Here is a 20,841-nt window from a genome sequence, read left to right on the forward strand (position 1 = left end):
ATGCTTTTCACTTACTATTGTATTCCTTGCATTCAGCTCTACCTGACACCAGAGTACCTTATTTTTTCCCTTGAACACAAACATGTTGTTTGTGTCTTATTTCCAAGAATAAAGTGCTACTTAGGTCTAGAATGTCACTTCAGGGGTCACCATATTAGGTAAACAATATTTCCTTCAAGTTATGTGAGTGGTCATTTATAGTATTTGTAGTTTAATTTTAGGAAAAACATCTGAGAGAATTGCTAGTGACCTCCATATGGGTCTTGCTTCAGATGTAATTTCCTCTATTTTACTGCCGACCTGAGAATCTAGATTCTGTTTTAAAGCCGTGATATATTTTCTTCAAAAACTGCTATGAAGATTATCTGCAGTCTAGGTTTTGAAAGTTGGTAGAAGAATGAATTGCTGATACTTTTGAAACAAACTGACTTCCCTAGCCCAACACATGCTGTAACCCAAGGTTAATGGTCTGCTCTATTACCTGTTGACGCTTTAGTTCTTCTGCTTATATAAATACATCTCCTTAAAATATAAACATGTAAAATATAAATACATTTATATGATTGAAAATAAAACTATTTTCTCTCCTTTTTTTACTGAATAATGTTTTTCCTCAGCTTTGTTAATAACAAACTTTACAGTTAAAAAAAAAATGTTCAGTAACCTACAGTCAACTCTGTGACTTAGAGACTTGTTCCAAAGTGCCGTCATTCTGCAGGATATCCTCCTGTGTCAATCTGTGCAGGAACATCCAGCAGTGATGGATTCAACAGAGCCAAGGTCAAAGGGCAGGAGTAAAACACTAAGGGACATTCTGTTTTAAAAAAGGCATTGAGAGGATTAAGCAATGCAATGCAATATCAAATAATAAAATGAAAATATGCTGAATATCAATGCAAGCATAATAAAGAAAAAAAATGATCAGACATAAAGCAAGTATTTTTTAATTATAAATCATACGCAATAAAACCGGTGTTAGATCATGCAAAAAAATATATCATGAAGGAGGTAATTATATAAACATGAGTTCCTATTTTCTGAACACATTTTAAATGATATTTTGATCTCTTTAAACTTGATTAAAATTCACACTTCTAAGTGGACCTTCTGTTAATAATCATGTAGAATTTAATGGCATTTTATTCCAAAATTTTAATTTTTAATTTCTTTATGTAACATCTGATTTTAATATAAACTTGAGTTACAGATCATTTATTCCTAATCTATATAAGAGAACTGACTTACCTATATTATATATATGTAAGAGACTATGTAATAATGTCATGTATCAGGACACCTGGGTGGCTGAGTTGATTAGAGTGTCTGACTTGATTTCAGCCCAGGTCATGATCTCAGAGTTCGTGAGTTCAAGCCCCACATCAGGCTTCATGCTGACAGTGCGGAGCCTTCTTGGGATCCTCTTTCTCCCTCTTTCTTTGCCCCTCCTCTGCTCATGCATGCTCTCTCTCTCTCTCTCTCAAAATAAATAAATAAATTAAATAAATAAATAAATAAATAGATAAACAAACTTAAAAAAATAATGTCATTATCTATATGGCAAATTTTCACATATCCATACTTTCAGTTATTAATGAGTGGTATGTGTTTGTGTGTGTGTTTTATATGAGATATTTATAAAGGAATATCAATGTGTTAGGTAGGAAACAAAGTGAAAAACTAAGATGAGAGAGTTGTCTATTTATATCCTGTATTCATTTTACTTTTGAGTATTCCTGGGGTGTAGAAATTTCTTGACCATTATAAGTATAATTCTCTTGTAGGTTGTGGATGTTAAAAATATCTTTTTTCTAGACTGTTATTCATCCCTATAGGACATACATAAGACATTTTAAAATATGACGATAGAAAATAATTACAGAAAAATATTTTTATCACTACAGTAGTTATGATATGGTATTTACCTAAAATGTAATATTATGCAGCATTATGAAATAACTGGATGTACATAAAGCAACATAAATAGATTTCACAAGCATAGCTCTGTGAAGAAATGGAGAGAGATTTAACATAACATAATTTATATAAATTAAACATACACATAAAACTTTTTATTCAAAGTTTTGTGTTACTTTTTTTCAAAGATAAACATAAAACCAATTATAGCAATATTGGAAGGGCATGCATTCAATATACTAAATAAAGATCTCAAGAGAGTGAAGAAAATGAGAGTGTGAATAAAGTATAAAGTGAAAAAATACTAAAATAAGATGAAAGACTGTTCTTGCCTTAAACCAACTGATAATGCTTTCATGACATGATTCAAGGGATAAAGACAATAAGTTATTGTAAAACTGGCTTCCTGAAAAATGAAACATATGTGGAGTATGCCTCCAGTTTGGAGTTTATACTTTAATAGAATTAGCAAGAGATACATATGATCAACTACTGGCCTTATGTAGAAAATGATGAGTACCATATCAAACCACATGGATGTGCCTTCATACATTCTGTTTCCAAATGCTTATTGAGTGCCCACAGTGGTCTAAGATTCAGCAGAGAACAGAGTGGATAATGTTGCCGCTATAGTGAGACAGTAAAGAAATAACTAATGAAATATACTACGTAGAGATCGCCACCCTAGATAGAGAATAAAAATAGTGTGAGAGACAGAGAGTGACTGAGTACTAACTTTACACTGGGTAGTTAGGAAAGGTTTCTCCAAAGAGATGACTTTAAGCTGAGATTCCTGTGACTAGGAGCAACCAGCCATAGAGAGAACTGGGGAAGATCACTCTAGGCAAACTGAGTAGAAAGGATCTTGACACATTTGAAAACCTCAAGCCTCATGGACCAAGAAAAGGAAGGACCAGTAAGAATTCTGAGAGATATAGAGGGAGTAGACACATAGATTTATTTGTCAAACTAAGGGATTTTTTTTTAAACCTAACTGGGATTCAGAACTACTGAAAGTGGTTAAGCAGGGGGGTGGGATGATCATCTGAATTACATTTGTGAAAGGTCAATATGGCTGTTGTGTTGAGAATGGAGTATGTTGAGACAGGTGATATTAAGCAGATTAATAGAATGTAGGAGTAAAAGAGAACATACAATGCCTCACCCAGATCTCTGTCCCTCTTTTTTTTTTATTGTTTTTATTTTTTGAGAGAGAGGTGAGAGAGAAAGAGAGAGCAGGGGAGGGGCAGGGAGAGAGGTTCGTAAGCAGGGTCCACACTGTCAGTGCAGAGCCCCATCGCGGGCTTGATCTCATGACTGTGAGATCACAACCTGAGCCAAAATCAAGAGTCAGACGTTTAACCAACTAAGCCATCCAGGTACCCCTCTCTGTCCTGTCTTTTAGCCAGAATTCCTAGAAGTTGTAACAGCTATTATTAGTATTACATTTCATAAAACGAAGTCACAGGACCACATCTAACTTCAAGAAAGATTAGAAAATATACTCTTTTACTTGGACAATGGCATTCTTAAAAAAAAAATCAAGTAATACTGTAACCAAAGAAGATGGAAAAAATGGATAATATGTAGGAAACAACTCAGCATCTGCTGCAGAAGGAAAGATAGTTCAGTTTGAGAAATATGGTTTAGGGGATATATGGATGAAGTTCTAGAGCATGATAACGTCTCCTAACAGGAAACAGGAAACAGAACTCAATCTGCTACTGAGAAGCTGCATATTCTTTACAAGAAATTAAGCATGATCAGGTTGGGTAACAGGTAGTGAAGAAGCAAGGACGTTACATTTTTATTCTGGGCAACTGGATTCCAATCAAGGTTGTCACTATTTAGCTGTATGACCATCAACATGTATTCCACCTTTCTGAGCTTCAGGTATATCATATCCACTATAACATGCTCCTGGAGTAGGCACCTCTAAGGCCACATGAGAGTGAAGGTAAGCAGGTAGATAAGAAAGAGAAAAACAAGGCAGAATTCTAGGCCTCCTGCCCAGTTGCAACTAAGCAATTACACTTGTACTGGTTTTATATAATTGAATCAATGAGGTTTTCATCCAAATAAAAAATTAAACAGCATTAAATGATTTCTAAGTCCCTTTGAACTATAACATTTTATGACCCTATAATGTTCCAGCAAGTATTTATATGGCCAAGTACGTGTCATAACTGAGAGATGAGAACATGGCCCAGTGGTTTCCACCACCAGAGACAGACACATAGTAACTGCACAGAAATAACAAAAGCTAAAAGACAATGTAAATAAACAACCCACATTTACAGAATTTTTATACAAGAACAACATTATATTAACAAAATAACTTTATGTTTTTCTTCCATATGGGAGGATTTGTTGCTCCATACAAAAAATGTTATGTTTCCTGACTTCAAATACTGCTTGAATTTAAAATATATAATTTTCGGGGCGCCTGGGTGGCTCGGTCGGTTAGGCGTCCGACTTCGGCTCAGGTCATGATCTCATGGTCCCTGAGTTCGAGCCCCGCGTCGGGCTCTGTGCTGACAGCTCAGGGCCTGGAGCCCGTTTCAGATTGATTTTGTGTCTCCCTCTCTCTCTGCCCCTCCCCTGTTCATGCTCTGTCTCTCTGTCTCAAAAATAAATAAACGTTAAAAAAATTAAAAAAATAATAAAATAAAATATATAATTTTTTCAGACCTCCACAAAATATGAACTTCACAAGTATTGATATTTTTATTTCAAAAATTAACAGATTACCTTCATTATTAATGAATGCATCTAATTTCATATAAATTAAATCTTTTAAACAAACAATAAAACATATATGCTTCTGGGACGCAAATTTAGGAAATTGTAAAGACTGTTTTTATTTACTTTGGATTTTAAGATCTTTTCATTTTGCATAAACTGAATATGTAAATGGTGATAATCAGGTAAACAACAGAATATAGACTCAGAAACTCCAAGCAGATTTTGGGTCCAGCTGCTACTTTTAAATTTTTTATGTTGCAGTAAAACATACAGCCATCTAAATTCACACTTCGGATGAGAAAACAACTTTGAGAGCTTTCAAGAGAATAAGTATTTCTAGCAAATCATAAAATTAGAAGGCCCTCACCAAGTAACTTGAACTAGAGAACAAGAGGGCTGACAGAGTATTACATGTGCCAATTAACCGTTGGTGTTCTTTTTGGCTTTTATTAAAGAAAAAAAAAATACTGGAGGCATTTTAAAATTGCCTTCCACATTCAACCGTACTTATTTAATTAGTATTCAGGTTCTTCACTGAAAAGGAAAAAATGATTAAAGAAGAGGTGCTTTATATATTAAAGACAAAAAATGTTGAATTTCAACCTCATCACACTGATGCCAGAAGCGTTAAAAAAACATCTACTCTATTGGGACTGATACTTACTATGATTTTAACATTTTATTGAATACATAATGCATTTAAGGTATAGGCTTAAGTAGGGGTGCCTGGATGGCTCAGTCGGTTGAGCATCTGACTTCGGCTTAGGTCATGATCTCACAGTTCCTGAGTTTGAGAGCCCCGCGTCAGGCTCTGTGCTGACAGCTCAGAGCCTGGAGTCTGCTTCGGATTCTGTGTCTCCTTCTCTCTCTGCCCCTAACCCACTCACATTCTGTCTCTGTCTCTCTCAAAACTAAATAAACATTAAAAAAAAGATATTAGCTTAAGTAATCTGTACACATTATCTCCTTTCACACTCAAAACAATGATGTAATTTTATATATCTAAATGTACCATTATTTTATGTTTCATACTTCATCATGTCAGGCATTTCCAGTGAGAAAATTTTCATATACCATCTGTTTTTTTAATGATCAAAAATATATAAACACCATAAATAAAGCAAAGAATTTTAAATACATGGAAACTCCTAATAGCGGATGTAGTTCTAGATTTGAAGGTTATAAACATTTTCACATACTTGATTTCATGTAATAATCACAAGAACATGGAAATCAAGGCAGTGCCACTGTACATTGTTTTTTATATAAATAAACTTAGATTAAAGAATTTATGGCAGGCCCAAGTTCAACTAATAACTACAGGTGTTTCTTGAATGAGTCTTCTATCTCCAATTTTAGTATTAGTTTTACCATTATACATTTGCAAATTGTGGTAGAGATATCTGTATTTCAGATGTTATTCAATGAGATACTTTTGGAAAATAATTTATATTTATTCTACATCCATTTCTCCTTGGAAATACATTTTTATTTTCTTTGTCGGTTTGTTTCTGTTTTGTCTTTTCTATCAGTTGAGATAAGTTGTAACAAAGTACAAATGCAAGGCATCCCCCCAAAAAAGAACTAGCTAATTGCCACTCTGTTAAAAACTGCTAAGTCTTTTGGAAAAATAAAATAAAATAAATAGGGGCACCTGGGTGGCTCAGTTGGTTGAGCGTCTGACTTTGGCTCAGGTCATGATCTGGTGGTTCTGGAGGTCGAGACTCACATTGGGCTCATTGCTGTCAGTATGGAGCCTGCTTCAGATCCTCTGTCCCCTTCTCTCTCTGCACCTCCCCTACTCATGCTCTCTCTCTCAAAATAAATAAAAACATTAAAAAAAGACATCTGAACTGAAATTTCCAAACAAAACATATTTAAAGGATATGAATATATAGGCCAGTAAACTAATGCAATCGTTTCTTTCCTTTTGTAACTACTGTTAGTAATTTCTCAAGTCAAATCTCTCAATTGTGACTATACTTTATGTCACTATTATGATTGTTATATATTATATAATTATTACACCACATAACATGTATTACATATATTAAAATATATATTAAACATGCTGATGTCAAAGACATTTAGTCAGAAACTTTAGAATTTTTTATAATTATTATTTGTACTTTATTTTTAAGATAATTTTGAACATTAAAATACAATTACTTAAAATATTTTTGAAAGTACTGAGAATTTTGAATCAAAATATTTTTCATTTTCTAAATATTAAATATAGCTTTAGAATGTTACTAATAAATAAAAAACATATTAAATTAAGGCAACACTTTAAAATTTATGAACATTATATACTTTATCAATAAATTTTAGACTGAGTTCATAGAATCAATTTATTATAAAAAGATTGTGTTGCAGTTGTTAATTTTAATCATCTTAATCACTGAGTTATAAATGAAGTAGTCAATGATTCATTAGAATATATCTTAGAAAGATTTTATCTGCATATTCAGTCAATATATTCACTAACAAAAATATTGTTAGATATACTAATATATATATGCATACACATATTTATACATCCATACATATATATATACATACATATATGCATCCATCCATATATATATATACATACATATATATATATATTTTTTTTTTTTTTAAATAAAGTCTACACCCAACATGCAGCTTGAATTCATGACCCCAAGATCAAGAGTCCCATGCTCTACTGACTCAACCAGCCAGGAACCCAAAAATATATATTTTTAAGTGCCAAAATAAATCTCCTAAAACTATCACTTTAAAAAATATCCTCTTGGGAGATAGATTACCAGGGTTTTATGCATTACACTAGCAAATATCAACTATGAGGCACTTGACTGTATTTTTAATGTGTGGCATTTATTTCTTCTCCATAATGGAAGATTGTACAAAATTATTTTAAATGTTGTACATTATTCTATGATTCCAAGAAGCAATTCTTTATGGAGTTCCACATAGAAACCAAATTTACATTAACAACTCACTACAGAATGATTAGCTTTCATAAAGCATGCCAAAACTTTGACTATTTTATCATTTACTAATCTAAATGTTCAATTACCCTGTCCTTTCTGGGACATTACCAGAATCCATTGCCCTTACTAAAAGTTCATTTCAAAATGTTATTGATACGCATGGAAAAAATTCCCAAAGTCTCTGCTAAACTTCATAAGCTTGATCAATAAACAGACATTTAATATTATTTTCCTCTGGCATTCATTATTTTTAAAATGTTTCTGTGGTAGGAAGTGCTATTTGTTATAAGATCGCCTGGCAATAATTCTTCAGAATAAAAAATATTACTGTAACAGTTTCAGTAAGTTTAAAAATTCCTCAATGCAGCTGTAAAATAAAATTCAGATAAATGCTATTTATTTCCCATTTTATGAGGTCTTCTCTGCTTCACAGTGAGAACTTAACTTTGAATATAATACTGCTAAAGTATGTGCTGATTTTCAAGTATGTCTGTGCTTCAAGTAATTTCTTATTTTTTAATTTATAAATAGTATTTATAAAAATTTAGGGGTTTCAAAACAGTTTTCCTATTTTAAACAAAAATTTCAAATACTTTATAAATTAAAATAAATATTAATAAAATACATTTATTTTATCTCATTTACACAAAATATATTAGGGAAAACTGAATCAGAATATAGTAATTTATTTTTATACCTATTTTAAATTTGTCTGGTTCAAAATAGCATCTGGCTGGCAGTTCACAAAAGATTACTTTCCAATTTTCCTCTCAAATACTAATGTGACTATTTTTAAGGCAAAAACTCATAGTACTAAAAATTGAAATTTATTGCAATAACATATAATCTGGATGATTTCAATACAATTTTATGAGATTGTTTAAACTTGCATGTTATGTTGGTTTTATAAAGTGGAACTGACTATGTAAAATCCTTTATCCTTCCCATATTATGAACAGTTGGGTTTATTGGTAGGAATTATTTGTGGTTCACGGTTATTCAGGAATGCAAGATATTTACCAATCAGAAAACAGTTTATTTCCTTTATGTTTCCAAATATTTCTCCCAAAACACCAATGGACTATTTGGCTCAATGTATAGTTTCCAAAAACAGAAATGATTATGACCAGGGAGAGGGAAAGCCAATGTCTATGAAAACTAGTTGCCTAGTAGTAATGGTAGGGTACTTCAGATGTGTTACTGGGTGTGGGGACATATCTGTTTAGTTCATCTGAGATGTAGGCTGAAGAAAAGGAGATGATTCCTTCTCACTCTAGAACTGCCATTTTCTTAGACTTTTCCTAAATAATGAATGGTACATGTGCCTAGAGCTAGGACCATTGGCCAGATCCATTTTCAATGATTCCTTTCCATAACTGAGATACAGAAAATAGAAAGAGTGTAGCTCCATCCTTTACAACAACAACAAAGCTGAAAAACTAAAAATACACACCTTTATTTCACCATCAAAAACCAAGGTCTCAAGAAAAGTAGTTGTCCTGAATCTGAGGAAACATCCCCAGAACTTGCTAGAAGTGACAAATAATTGCTGAAGGCTGTGTGGGCTAACAAGAGCAAATAGAAGCACTAAAGATCAAGTATGTAAAGGAAATCTATACCCATTTGCAGGCTTTTATTCATGAAGGTTATTAAGTACTCATAACAAATAGGGATAAGTCCTGAGGAAACATCCCTCATGATATAGGCCTGATATAGGGAAAGAGTAACAATCCACAAGAAGGTATGAAATGAGCTCAGATGCTTCTCCCTTATAAAACAGAAGCCTGAACTGATAACAAAAATGGGCAAAGATATTAAAAGAAAAGAATACTATAGACAAATACCCCTCATGAAAATAAAAAGAACATCAACAAAATATTAGCATATAGAATCCAGAAGTAAAGCAAAAGAGTAATGTATCACCACAAATTGAGTGGACCAAGGCTGTTTCAACATTTAATTTGTTTCAACAATTAAATTAATTCATCATCATAAGAGTCTAAAGAAGAAAAACAATTTTCTCATAGATACAAGACAAAATTTATCATCTACTCATGCTACAATGAAAGGAAACAACAAAAACAAACAGTTATAATGCTAAATATTTTCTGTCTGTAATTTTGTAATTTGGTACAAGATAAAAATGTTTTCTCTTAACACTCCATTCAACATCATACTGGAAGTCCTAGCCAGGGTGACAAGTAACAAAACAAAACAACAGAAAACAGTAAAGAAAGGAATGAAAATAGATGGGAATAGGAAAAAAAAAAAAGAAAATAACTATCTCACTGTCTTTATTTACAGATGGCATTATTATCTACATTCCAAAAAACCAGTAAAAAATACCCAAATACTCTAATAAGTGACTTTAGGAAGATTGTAGGAAATAATATCAATGTGAAAATATCAATTGCATTTCCATACACTAGAAATAAACAGTGCCAAATATAATAGCACCAAAAATAGGTGACATTCTTAGGTATAAATATTAAAAACTTGTAGGTCCTTTACACTGAAAATTATAGAGCACTCATGAACGAAATCTTAGATATGAGAGAAGCTAAATAAATGGAGAAGTATACCTTGTTCATGAGTTGAAAGACTCAAAACTGTTAAGATATCAACCTCCTCATTTATTTTATAGATTCATTATACTCCCAAAGAAAATCCCAGCAGAAATTTTGTAGCTATCAAGAAGCTCTTCCTAAAATTTACTTGGAAGGCAAAGATACCAGAGGAACTAAAAAAAAAGAATATTTGAAGGATTTGTTCTACCTTTTTTCAGGACTTAATAAAAAGCTACATTAATTAAGACTTTGTAGTATGAGTGAGCAGGTAAACACACAAATCAATGGAGCATGCTAAAGAATCCAGCGACAGACTACACAAATATGATGAGATTTTTGACAAAACTATAATGGTGGGAGCATTTGGATATCCACATGCAAAAAGTAATGTTAAAAATCTTGACCCGTATCTTATACTTTAAAAAAAACTTACTCAAAATGGATCAGTCCTAAATGTAAAACATAAAAGCGCAAAATCTCTACTTGCAAAGGTAGGAGAAAATTTTTATTGCAGTGGGTTAAGGACAGAGTTCTTAGATATAATATCAAAGCACAAAGATATTTGCAAATCACATACTTGACAAATAAGTTGTATTCATAACACAGAAATCTCAAAACTCAACCATAAAGAAGCAAATATCTAATTAAAAATGAAAAAAAACATTTGGATAAACACTTAAACAAGATATACAGATAGCAAATAAGCACATGAAAAGAAACAATGAATTAATTAGTGTGGAAATGCCACTAAAACTACAGTGTAATATTATTACACACCTATCAGAAATGACTTTTTAAAAAGCTGACGACACTAAGTGTTTGTAAGGATGCAGATCACACATTACTAGTAAAAATGCAAAATAAAAATAGATACTTTGTAAAATACCTTGGCAGTTTTTGCAAAATTAAATACCTACTTACCATATGCCCCAGAAATCACACTTCTAGATATCTGTGCCCAAAAGTAAAAATTTAGATTCACACTAAAACTTGAATAGTAATGTTTATAGAATCATTATTCATAATTTGAACAAATGGAAACAATCCAAATTTCCTTCATTCCATGAGTTGGTAAACAAAATGGTAGTATGTCCATACAACAGAAAACCACTCACAAATAAAAAGAAACAAACTATACACACAACAGGGATGAAATTTAAACACATTTTACTAAGTGAAAGAAGCAAGACTCAGAAAGCTATAAAAACTGTATGCTTCCACTTATATAGCATTACATAAAATGCAAAATGATAGAAATGGGAACTGATTAATAGTTTCCAGTAGTTTGGGGGTGGTAGGAAATGTTGACTATAAAGAGTTGGCAGAAGGAAATATTTTCAGTTAATGACACCGTTCTGCAACTTGAACAATGCTTTCCAAGGTACAAGGGATAATGGTTTGACCAAGCATTTTTCCATGAAATAACTAGGTCAAAGCTTTTCTGCTTACAATATCAAAATATTTTACTTGTACCTTCCTACATTGGTCACTAAACCAAGACCTCATTTTAGGTTTTGGTACCAATATTTTATTTGTTGAATTAAGTTTAACTGCAAACACACAAAAAGCATCCTGGGATATGTTAAGGGATGGACATTTATTTCTAACTCTCCTGAAAACAAATCTGCAGATATGCTGTATTAGTACTGATATAGTGGAAATATTTTTCATCAGGGCTCAAAACTTTCATCTTTGGATTCCACCACCTTTAGCTTATGTTTTTATTCTCAAGTTCGACATACGATATTCTATGTCAGACCACCAGTCATCATGCCCAAATCCCAATTCTAGGCCGAAACAGTATAGTTGAAGACCAAAGCCATCAAATGAAAGTATGCTGAAGCAGCATTTTAGTATGATTTGAGAGTAAACAAAGGTTTTAAATTTGGAAGAACCCAACCGTTCATATGACTTGGTGGAAACTGAGCTTACTGAAAATCTTTCAATAAGACGTGCTTGTAGTTTCCCACAGGAGAATTAGAAATCTAGTCTTTTCAAAGGTTGCTTGAAGCAAATGCTACCAGAAAGCTGAAGATGTGTGTGTGCAGTAGGAGTTCCTGGGCTTATGGGTTTATGTCCCATAATTGTCCCATAAGGAAACAGCTCTCAGGGTGATGAGAAGGTGACTCCGGTTCACCTGCTTTACCTGAATCCTGCTCTAGAATCCAAGCATGGGAGTGAGGCCTAGTGGAAAAGGCACCCCACGCGGGTATCCTTCCTCACATCCTGCGTCTGCTGGACTGCACCATCTGGGTTTTTGCCTCCACATGAAGGAGTCTTGCCTTTTGGGACACTGGGGCACTGGGGGGGCACTGTTGGGGGGACACAGTGTTGGGACCCTGGGGGGAAAGAGAGGCAGTCCTTCCTCCTCAAGTTTCTGGGGAGAGGAGAATCTTTCTACATGGGGGGTAAAACCCTCCAGGCTCCTTTTCTTCCTTAGACTTAATCAGGGTGGCAGGAATAAATACAGCATGTTCACTTTAGGCTCTAAAGGGATATTGTGAGAATTCATTTCTGTTGCTATTGTTTTAGTAGTGTCTTTTTTGTTATTATTATTGTTATTATTATTATTATTATTATTATTATATTACATGCTAATTGGTATTACAGTCTCTGTAGAAAGCACATATTCTTTGGAGAGAGCCACGTGTAAAATTTCTGACTTTCCATGAGAAGCCTAAGTTGTCCCATTCTGCTGGTGACTAAGAGAGAAAGTCTTTCTAATTTGGACATAAAGTCTGAGTCTGTCCATTTAGCCATAACCTAAAGTCACATTTCCAAATCAGCATTAGTAGCAACATAACCATCTGTTCATTTCCTGTGTCTCACCTTAACAACTTGTTCCAAATATGAGAAAGAAAGAAAGATAGCCATTTTATATATTGTCCTTTAAAACTCCCACACATATGTTGCCTATAGCATGCCCTAATAATAAATGACCTGTGTGTATAGTTTCAAGCCAAGTCATGTTTAATAGTTAAAAGGAACTTTTGCAGCTTAGTGTGATGTCGCATCTTGCATGGACTTTGGATTTTGGCAAATAGTTGGATTTTGACAAAGAGAAAATCGAATTCCGTCAGTTACAGGGTACCCACAATAAATAATCAATAGCAGCTTGGACTGGACTCAGAAAATGTTAGGGGGCCCTGTAGGGGAAGCAAGCAGATTGCGGCAGAGAAAAATTTAACCTGCAATTGAAAACCAGGTGCAGAAAGAGACAGCAGTAGATACAGCTGTGCATTTAAGACCCTTTCTGCTGTGACGTTAGCCTTTATTTTGTTTTGCTTCATTAGCCCAGAGAGCATCACTTTTCCAACTCCTGCAGCTCCACACGAGGAATCCTGTGTGCGACCAGTCCTGACTGTGGAGGATCTTGCTCCCATGCTTATCTCTGATTTGTTATCTATGATTAACAGGAATGTCGATTTTCATATATCTGACTCCATGATGGGAACCGGACAACAGCGTCAATTAAGTCCCTCATCTCTCTTTCAGGTAGTGATCCAATCCTCTTCCTTTGACACAAAATGTGTAAGAAGATGATGGAGAGAAAATTTCAAATTGACCAGATAACGAAGTGTAATTGCCATGAGGAAGCCGAAGGCTTTCCTTTATAGCATCTCTGTTCCACTCAATATCGTTGTTTTTTTGTTGTTTTGTTTTGTTTTGTTTTACTAGTTGTGTTCATGATGTATGCCTTTCTTTTTCCTTTGGTTGAAATCCCTGGCAGTTGTCTCACTATATTTATAAACACTCCTATTGCATTTGGCATGATATCCATCATTTTCCATTGCTCCTGTCCTGTCTCTTGTTTTCTGCTATCTCCTGTTTCTTAGTGGACACCTCGGGCCTCTCCTGTGGGCCAAAGATTCTTAGCACTCAGCTCACTCTACAGGATAGATTCTCACTACAGATAAGAAAATAATAACAACAATAATAACAACACAACTAGAAAAAAAAAGTAAATATCTTCTTAGAAACTGAAGATGCTATAGGGGTGCCCGGGTGGCTCAGTCGGTTGAGTGTTCGACTTCGGCTCAGGTCATGATCTCACAGCTCGTGAGTTCAAGCCCCACGTCGGGCTCTGTGCTGACAGCCTGGAGCCTGGAACCTGCTTCGGATGCTGTGTCTCCTTCTCTCTCTGCCCCATCCCCACTCATGCTCTGCCTCTCTCTGTCTTAAAAATAAATAAAACATTACAAAAATTGTTTTAAGAAAAAAAAAGAAACTGAAGATGGTATTAACATTATCCAAGCCCATTACTTCTGTCACTTAAATGTTTGCAATCATTTCCCCCCTTAAAATGTATTGAAAATTGTATCTTTTCCTGCTTCCTTGTATCTCCAGCCTATGTTGTAAGCCTTTAAATTCACCTTCTTTCTTTCCCCATGCTGTGATTGTTACCCCCAAACAGAGAAAATGTACATTAGTTCTCTATGGTGCTGCACTTGAATAGACCACAGAGAAATGCAGTATTAGACTCCTGGTCAGTGGGTAATGGAAAGGAACTCTCATCTTTACTCAGTTTTCATAAGATTCAAGCAAGTTCTATGATTTCAGTGACGGATACTGTGTAGTGCTAAGAATGGTGGCATAGTCTTTATATGTGTATTTAAGTTTATTTTCCATTCAATGAAAATAAGTCCTTACCCAGAAGGTTCTTCATCCCTGAACCAGAGAGAGTCCTAATGAGCCAACTGCCCTCAATCATGCTAATGTGTGTCTGAACAGAGTTCAATGTCAATTTGGTTTCCATCTATAAGAACTACAGCAATTGTCTCTTCCTTTTCTCTTATTGAATATATATGTATCTTTCACTCTGTCACTTTCTTAACTATCCTAATTCCTTTCAATTCTCTTCAATTTTAAAATTTCCAAAGATTTTCTTCTTTTACCCTTATTATCTGTAGAACCATGGCCATTGTGGGAAAAACATATGATTCTTATACTCACAAAAATTACCAAAAACAAATTTTGTCACATGTTATCATTTCATCTGGTATGAATGGTGAGCAGTGACAGAACGAGAGGGTGGGGAAGAAACATCACATTTTTGACAAGCTGAGTGCTTGATGTTGTTTTTAGGGATGTATGTAGAAGAGTAAAATGAAGGCTTCATCTCTATGAAGAAAGGAAGGACAGAAGGAAGGATGAATACTTTATCTATAGCATCCTTTCTCCCATAAGTCAAAATTTGACCCAGACCATGTTAATTCCCCCCCACTTTACCTTCAAGTCTCCAGTTCATAGATGCCACATGAGCCTCAGAGTTTCTTGTGCTACAACAGAAATAGAAAAGCCTTGGAGTAAGAGCACAGAGGCTCCTGATGCAGGTAGGAGATGAAGCATTATCACAATGTGTCCACACACAACGTGAAAAATTATCTTTTCAGGTGAAATTTCCAAGAGTAGGGTCTGAGATAGGGAATGTGGTGCAGAGTGAGGGGCTTCTCTTCAGTACAAACCCTTAAGTTATGGAGGAGGCTATAGAAGGAGAAAGAGATGAGAAGTGATGGAGTCTTAGCCTTGGTCTCACTCACAAGGAGAAGAGTCAACCATAAGCACCACACAGCTCCTCTGTCCCCTTCAGGCAACAGAGTTAGACTTTTTCACCCATGTAACAATCCATCATTGGCAATGGGCTGTCACGGGAGGGACAGAGGAGACAAGTTCCCAGTGTAGATGGTTCTTAGCTGCTGAGAACAAGAATCAGAAGAAGCCTTTAGGAGCTAATACTCATAGCAGCTGGGAGACATGGGTCGGGGTATATTGGCCCAGTGAATTGCACCTCAGAGTATCTGCTCCAAGGGTCTCTTCTGCTTTCCTCCATCCCACAGCACAAACTGATGCTAGGTATCTCTTGTTTCGTTCAGAACAGTTGCTCCAGTCCAGAAAGCAGGGTAAGAACACGCACAGTAGGTGAGGTCAAAACTGAATCTAGATCAGATCATTATTCTACAAGACTACTTCAGGCTGTTTGTGTCCTAACAAGGCATCTGTAATCTTATGTGGGATGAAAACAGCCACACGTGTATTGAAAATACACACTATTTAGTGACTGCTACCATATCATGAGGGAAAACCAATTAGTTAATAAAAAGAAAATAAAATCCAGGGAAATAATGGAAATACATTGACTGTCTTAATGTACTACATTGAAAGTCAGGTTTTGGGGTTTTTTGTTTTTTGTTTTTAATTTTTTTTTTCACAGAAAAATTGTAACACTACCAAATACTGAATGTTTTTCTCAGTGACTCTCCCCTTGTACCCCTTGTACTTGCAATACCTTTAATTCACTCTCTCAACTACTCCAAAGGCTCGATACACTCCTGCCCAGACATCTCCCATGTAAGCCCTCCTCTGTCTTCTACAAAGCACCTTATGTTCTAACCATTTCTGCTTCCCTCACTTTCTTTCAAAATAATTGCCCTATAAGTCTTTTAAGCTGGATCCAAATGTAACTGTAGTTTCCTTTGAATGACTCAGATTGAAAATTTACCCCGGGTCTCAACAACTGCTTTTTTTTTTTTTTTTTTAAGGTAAAAGTATGTGAGGAGATACTTTAAGTCAGAGACCCGTCCAACAGCCCCAACACCACAATGCTTACTTGTTGGGCCTACCTTTGAATTTTTTTTCCCTAATATTACGGGCCTTATTTCAGAGTTTTAACCTTGTAAGAAAAACACATTCACATCCTGATATCACATTCCTGATGCTAAGAAATGGAGAGTATTTTTTAAGAATCACTATGAAATTACATTTAGCGCTGGTTTCCAAATAACAGTATAAGAATTTCTATGTGCAAATCAAGTAGAGGCTTCAAAAGTGAACTTTCTCCTATCTTCATGATAGGAGGTAGTGTTGTAACTCAGAGCAAGATATCTGCCAAAGTTAGGCTTGGGATACTCCCATGGAAACTGAGAGATAGGAGCACTTTTTTCCTTGATTACATTTCAAAGAGATGGATCCCAGGTCCTTGAGAGAGACAGGTCTGGGTTCTAAAACTGGTAAGAAGCTTTTTTTTTTTTTTTTTTTTAAGATTTCCATCTCAAAGAGGCAATGAAAGGATCCACAATTCCAAGTTTTCTGAAGTGTATGCTCTAAGAAAAGGCAGTTCAGGGGCTTAGAGGCAAGGAGAAGCCTCTCTAATATTTAGTCAAGCTGAGGGGAACATTTAATCTGTCTTGGTTGGAATTCTCACTTTCTTCATATTTCTGCTCAAATGTCACTTCGCCTATCTCACTTTCCCTGGCTGCTCTCTACAAAATAACCCTTCCCCAGCTCCCAGCATTCTCTTGTCCCTGTTGCCCTGCCACGTTTTCCCCCTGGGAAGTATCACCACCCCAAACATTACGTATTCACTTTGTGTCAGCTGTCTATTGCCACAGAATACAGGGTAGCCAATAGAAAACCTCAGAAGCATATAATAAAGGGGGTTTAGAGAGCCATTATTTATTAGCCTCCTTACTAATCGCTGGTAATAAAGTGATAAATAAGATAGATACTGTCTGTGTCTTCAAAGAACTTACCTGTTTGTGTGAAGAATGTTTTCTGAAGCCCTTTTATATGTTAAAAACATAAACATATCTTAAAAACATCCTTTTTTGACTTGTTTCCACACCCCAAAGAGAACTTGAATGATGACACAGTTGGTGGATAAATTGTTACTTTCCCTCCCTTGTCCTTTGAAATGACCATTTAGATTTTGATACTTTGTTGATAATTAGCCTGGATATTTGTAAATCCTCCCCCCAGCCCCCCATTTCAGCCTCTCCTTTATCTCAGGAAAATTTCTTTAAGCTTATTTTTCCTTCTGTTACAATTGATCGTTTGGTTGTTTTCTTTTTTTCCTGTATCCAAGAATAATTAACATACAGTGTTATATTAGTTTCATGTGTGTAATAAAATGATTCAACAATTCTATACATTTCTCAGTCCTCATCAAGATAATGCACTTTTTAAAAAATTAATTAATTAATTAATTAATTAATTTATTTATTTATTTTGAAAGAGAGAGCAAGCATGCACACATACATGCAGGAATGGGAGGAGCAGAGAGAGAGAGAGAGAGAGAGAGAGAATCCCAAGCAGACTCCACGCTCAGCATGGACTCCACACTCAGACTTGGGCTTCATCCTACACCCATGAGATCATGACCTGAGCTGAAATCAAGAGCCGGATGCTTAACCAACTGAGCCACCCAAGCGCCCTTCACATCTTCTTTATCCATTCATCTGTGGATGGACACTTAGGCTGTTTTCAAATCTTGGCTATTGTAAATGCTGCAATAAACGAAGAAGTGCTGTATCTTCTTGCATTGGTATTTTTATTTTCTTTGGGTAAATACCTAGGAGTGGAATTACTGACTCATATGGCAATTCTATTTCTAGAAAACTATGGAACACTTCATGAATGTGCGTGTTATCCTTGTGCAGGGGCCATGCTAATGTCCTCTGTATTCTTCCAATTTTAGTATATGTGCTGCTGAAGTGAGCACTGTTGTTTTCTTTCTTTTTTTCAATTGTTTACTCCTCAAACTGGTTGAGCTGCATCACTTCCCTTAGGTAGAGGTCACATGTTCTCTTAACTTTCATCTTTAGTCTCCCTTTTTGCCACACTCTGGGAGGATTTTGCTTACCATCACTGATTTAATTCTCAATAGTAGTAATTCTCCTTATTACTGCATCCATTTTTTTTTTAATCTGTCAGTCCATTACAAGAGTTTATTTTGTCCTTTGCACTACTTTTTTACAATTTTGGATTATTTTATTTTCAGTGTAAACTGTCCTTCCCCACCCCCTGCCAAGGCATTTTATAATAACATCCTGATTCAACTTTGTACTAGCAGGTTCTCTTTTCATTATTTTTATAAAATAAATTCTATAAAAAATTCAGCAGATGTTCATAGCTTCTGTTAGTAGTAGTGGTATTACTATTTTCTATTGGTTAATTACATTTTGGATTAACCAAATGTTTTATCATTTTCATTATCATTATCATTATCTTTTCATTATCATTACCATTATCAGCTTTATCATTATCAAAGAGAATTTTTTTAAACTCTAATTTACTCTTTGGTTGCTCATTAGACTTTTATGATTACAGATTGTTTTGTCATTGCCCAACTATCAGTGACTTCTCGTTTCACAGTAATAGAGTTGAATCCAAATCCCCTCCAAAGAAATCTACAATATGGCTACACCCCTATTTACAAATTTGCTGCCTTCTCCTACTCTGCATGGAACCTCCGGGCTAACTATAGAGCCATTAACTGTCACCTAAGGTCATACCAAAAAGTTATCCCCCTGCTAGTGTTGACAGATTTTTTTTTATCCAGACCTGAAATGTACCACCCGTCTCTACCTCCCAAATTTAAAATCCACAAGCATGTATCTCAAAGATATATCCTTCAAACAGCTTTTTCTGATTCTTCCACTTGAGTATCTTTGTGCTTCTCTTATGAGACTTCTAATCTTGCATCATATTTTATGGTTGTCTGTGACATCTATTAGCATTACTATGATTGTAAGATTTTCTTACGGAGAAGGTTACTTTTAGACCCTATACATCTTCAGGGAAAGAAAAGAACAGTAGAATATACAACATTCTGATTTTTCAATACATATTTGTGGCATGTAATGGAACGTTTTTTTTTTGGTCTTCAAAATATTTCAGTAACTGTGCAAGGCTTACTAAGTAAAGATAAATCCTTAATATAGTATTAACTGATCTCCCCCTCTTGTTTCCAGAGTTCAACCATGATTTACCTTTTTTTTTTTTAATTTGCCCATTACTCATACTCCAGACAAATTATGAGAAACTTGCTGATTTTAGAACAGCAGGCGTTCATAGCTGCTGCTAGGAGTAGGGGTATTAACACATTTTCCCATTTTCATGTATTTACTCACGTGTTCTTGTCTTAGAACATCTTTACAGTGGACAAAATAATTCCATTATTTAGTGACGAGATTAAATCCCCTTTTCTTCACTTATGGTTTCATTATTTACCTCCTTCTTGAGTAATTCTCCCTTTTCAACTTCCTCTGGTTTTTCATTCACAATATGTATCACGTTTGGGTTTGTATTACTATCAGTTCAGTCTGTTGTTTAATTTCCACTCTCATATAAGCATTACAAGTAATAGAACTGAGTTTTTTCACTTTTGTAGCCCTCTCAGAATACAATTCATGGTTTTGCATATATGAAAGATACCAAATAACTATATTTTGAGTTTATTTTGAGTATAGAATAAATATATGAATAAATGGCAAAACAATGCTATTCCAAAAAAAAAAATTCTGTATGTGAAAATTAATTGAAATACGGGTGCCTAGGTGGCTCAGTCGTTTAAGTGTCCGATTTCGACTAAGGTGATGATCTCGCGGTTCATGAGTTTGAGCCGCGTTGGGTTCTGTTGACAGTGCGGAGCCAGGACCCTGCTTCCGATTCTGTGTCTCCCTGTCTCTGTCTCTATCCCGTTCGTGCTCGCTCTCTCTCTCTCTCTGTCTCAAAAATAAACAAAAAAATTTAAAAAAATTGAAATATAACAATTAAAATAATTACCTACAATTTAAAATAGTCTAATGGATATAATATGATTTGCATAAAAGATGATATTTCTATCTACCCACATACTC

At 34.8% G+C, this 20,841-nt stretch overlaps 1 non-coding gene across 1 annotated transcript; it reads right to left on the reverse strand.

Annotated features, from left to right (window-relative positions):
• Window positions 1-18,594: 18,594 nt before the first annotated feature.
• On the reverse strand, window positions 18,595-18,701 carry LOC113604820 (U6 spliceosomal RNA). The gene has a single exon (XR_003426845.2). It is a non-coding gene; the product is annotated as a U6 spliceosomal RNA (small nuclear RNA).
• Window positions 18,702-20,841: the final 2,140 nt, after the last annotated feature.

This window comes from Acinonyx jubatus, chromosome C2, assembly GCF_027475565.1.
Source record: "Acinonyx jubatus isolate Ajub_Pintada_27869175 chromosome C2, VMU_Ajub_asm_v1.0, whole genome shotgun sequence".
Classification (NCBI taxonomy): Eukaryota; Metazoa; Chordata; class Mammalia; order Carnivora; family Felidae; genus Acinonyx; species Acinonyx jubatus.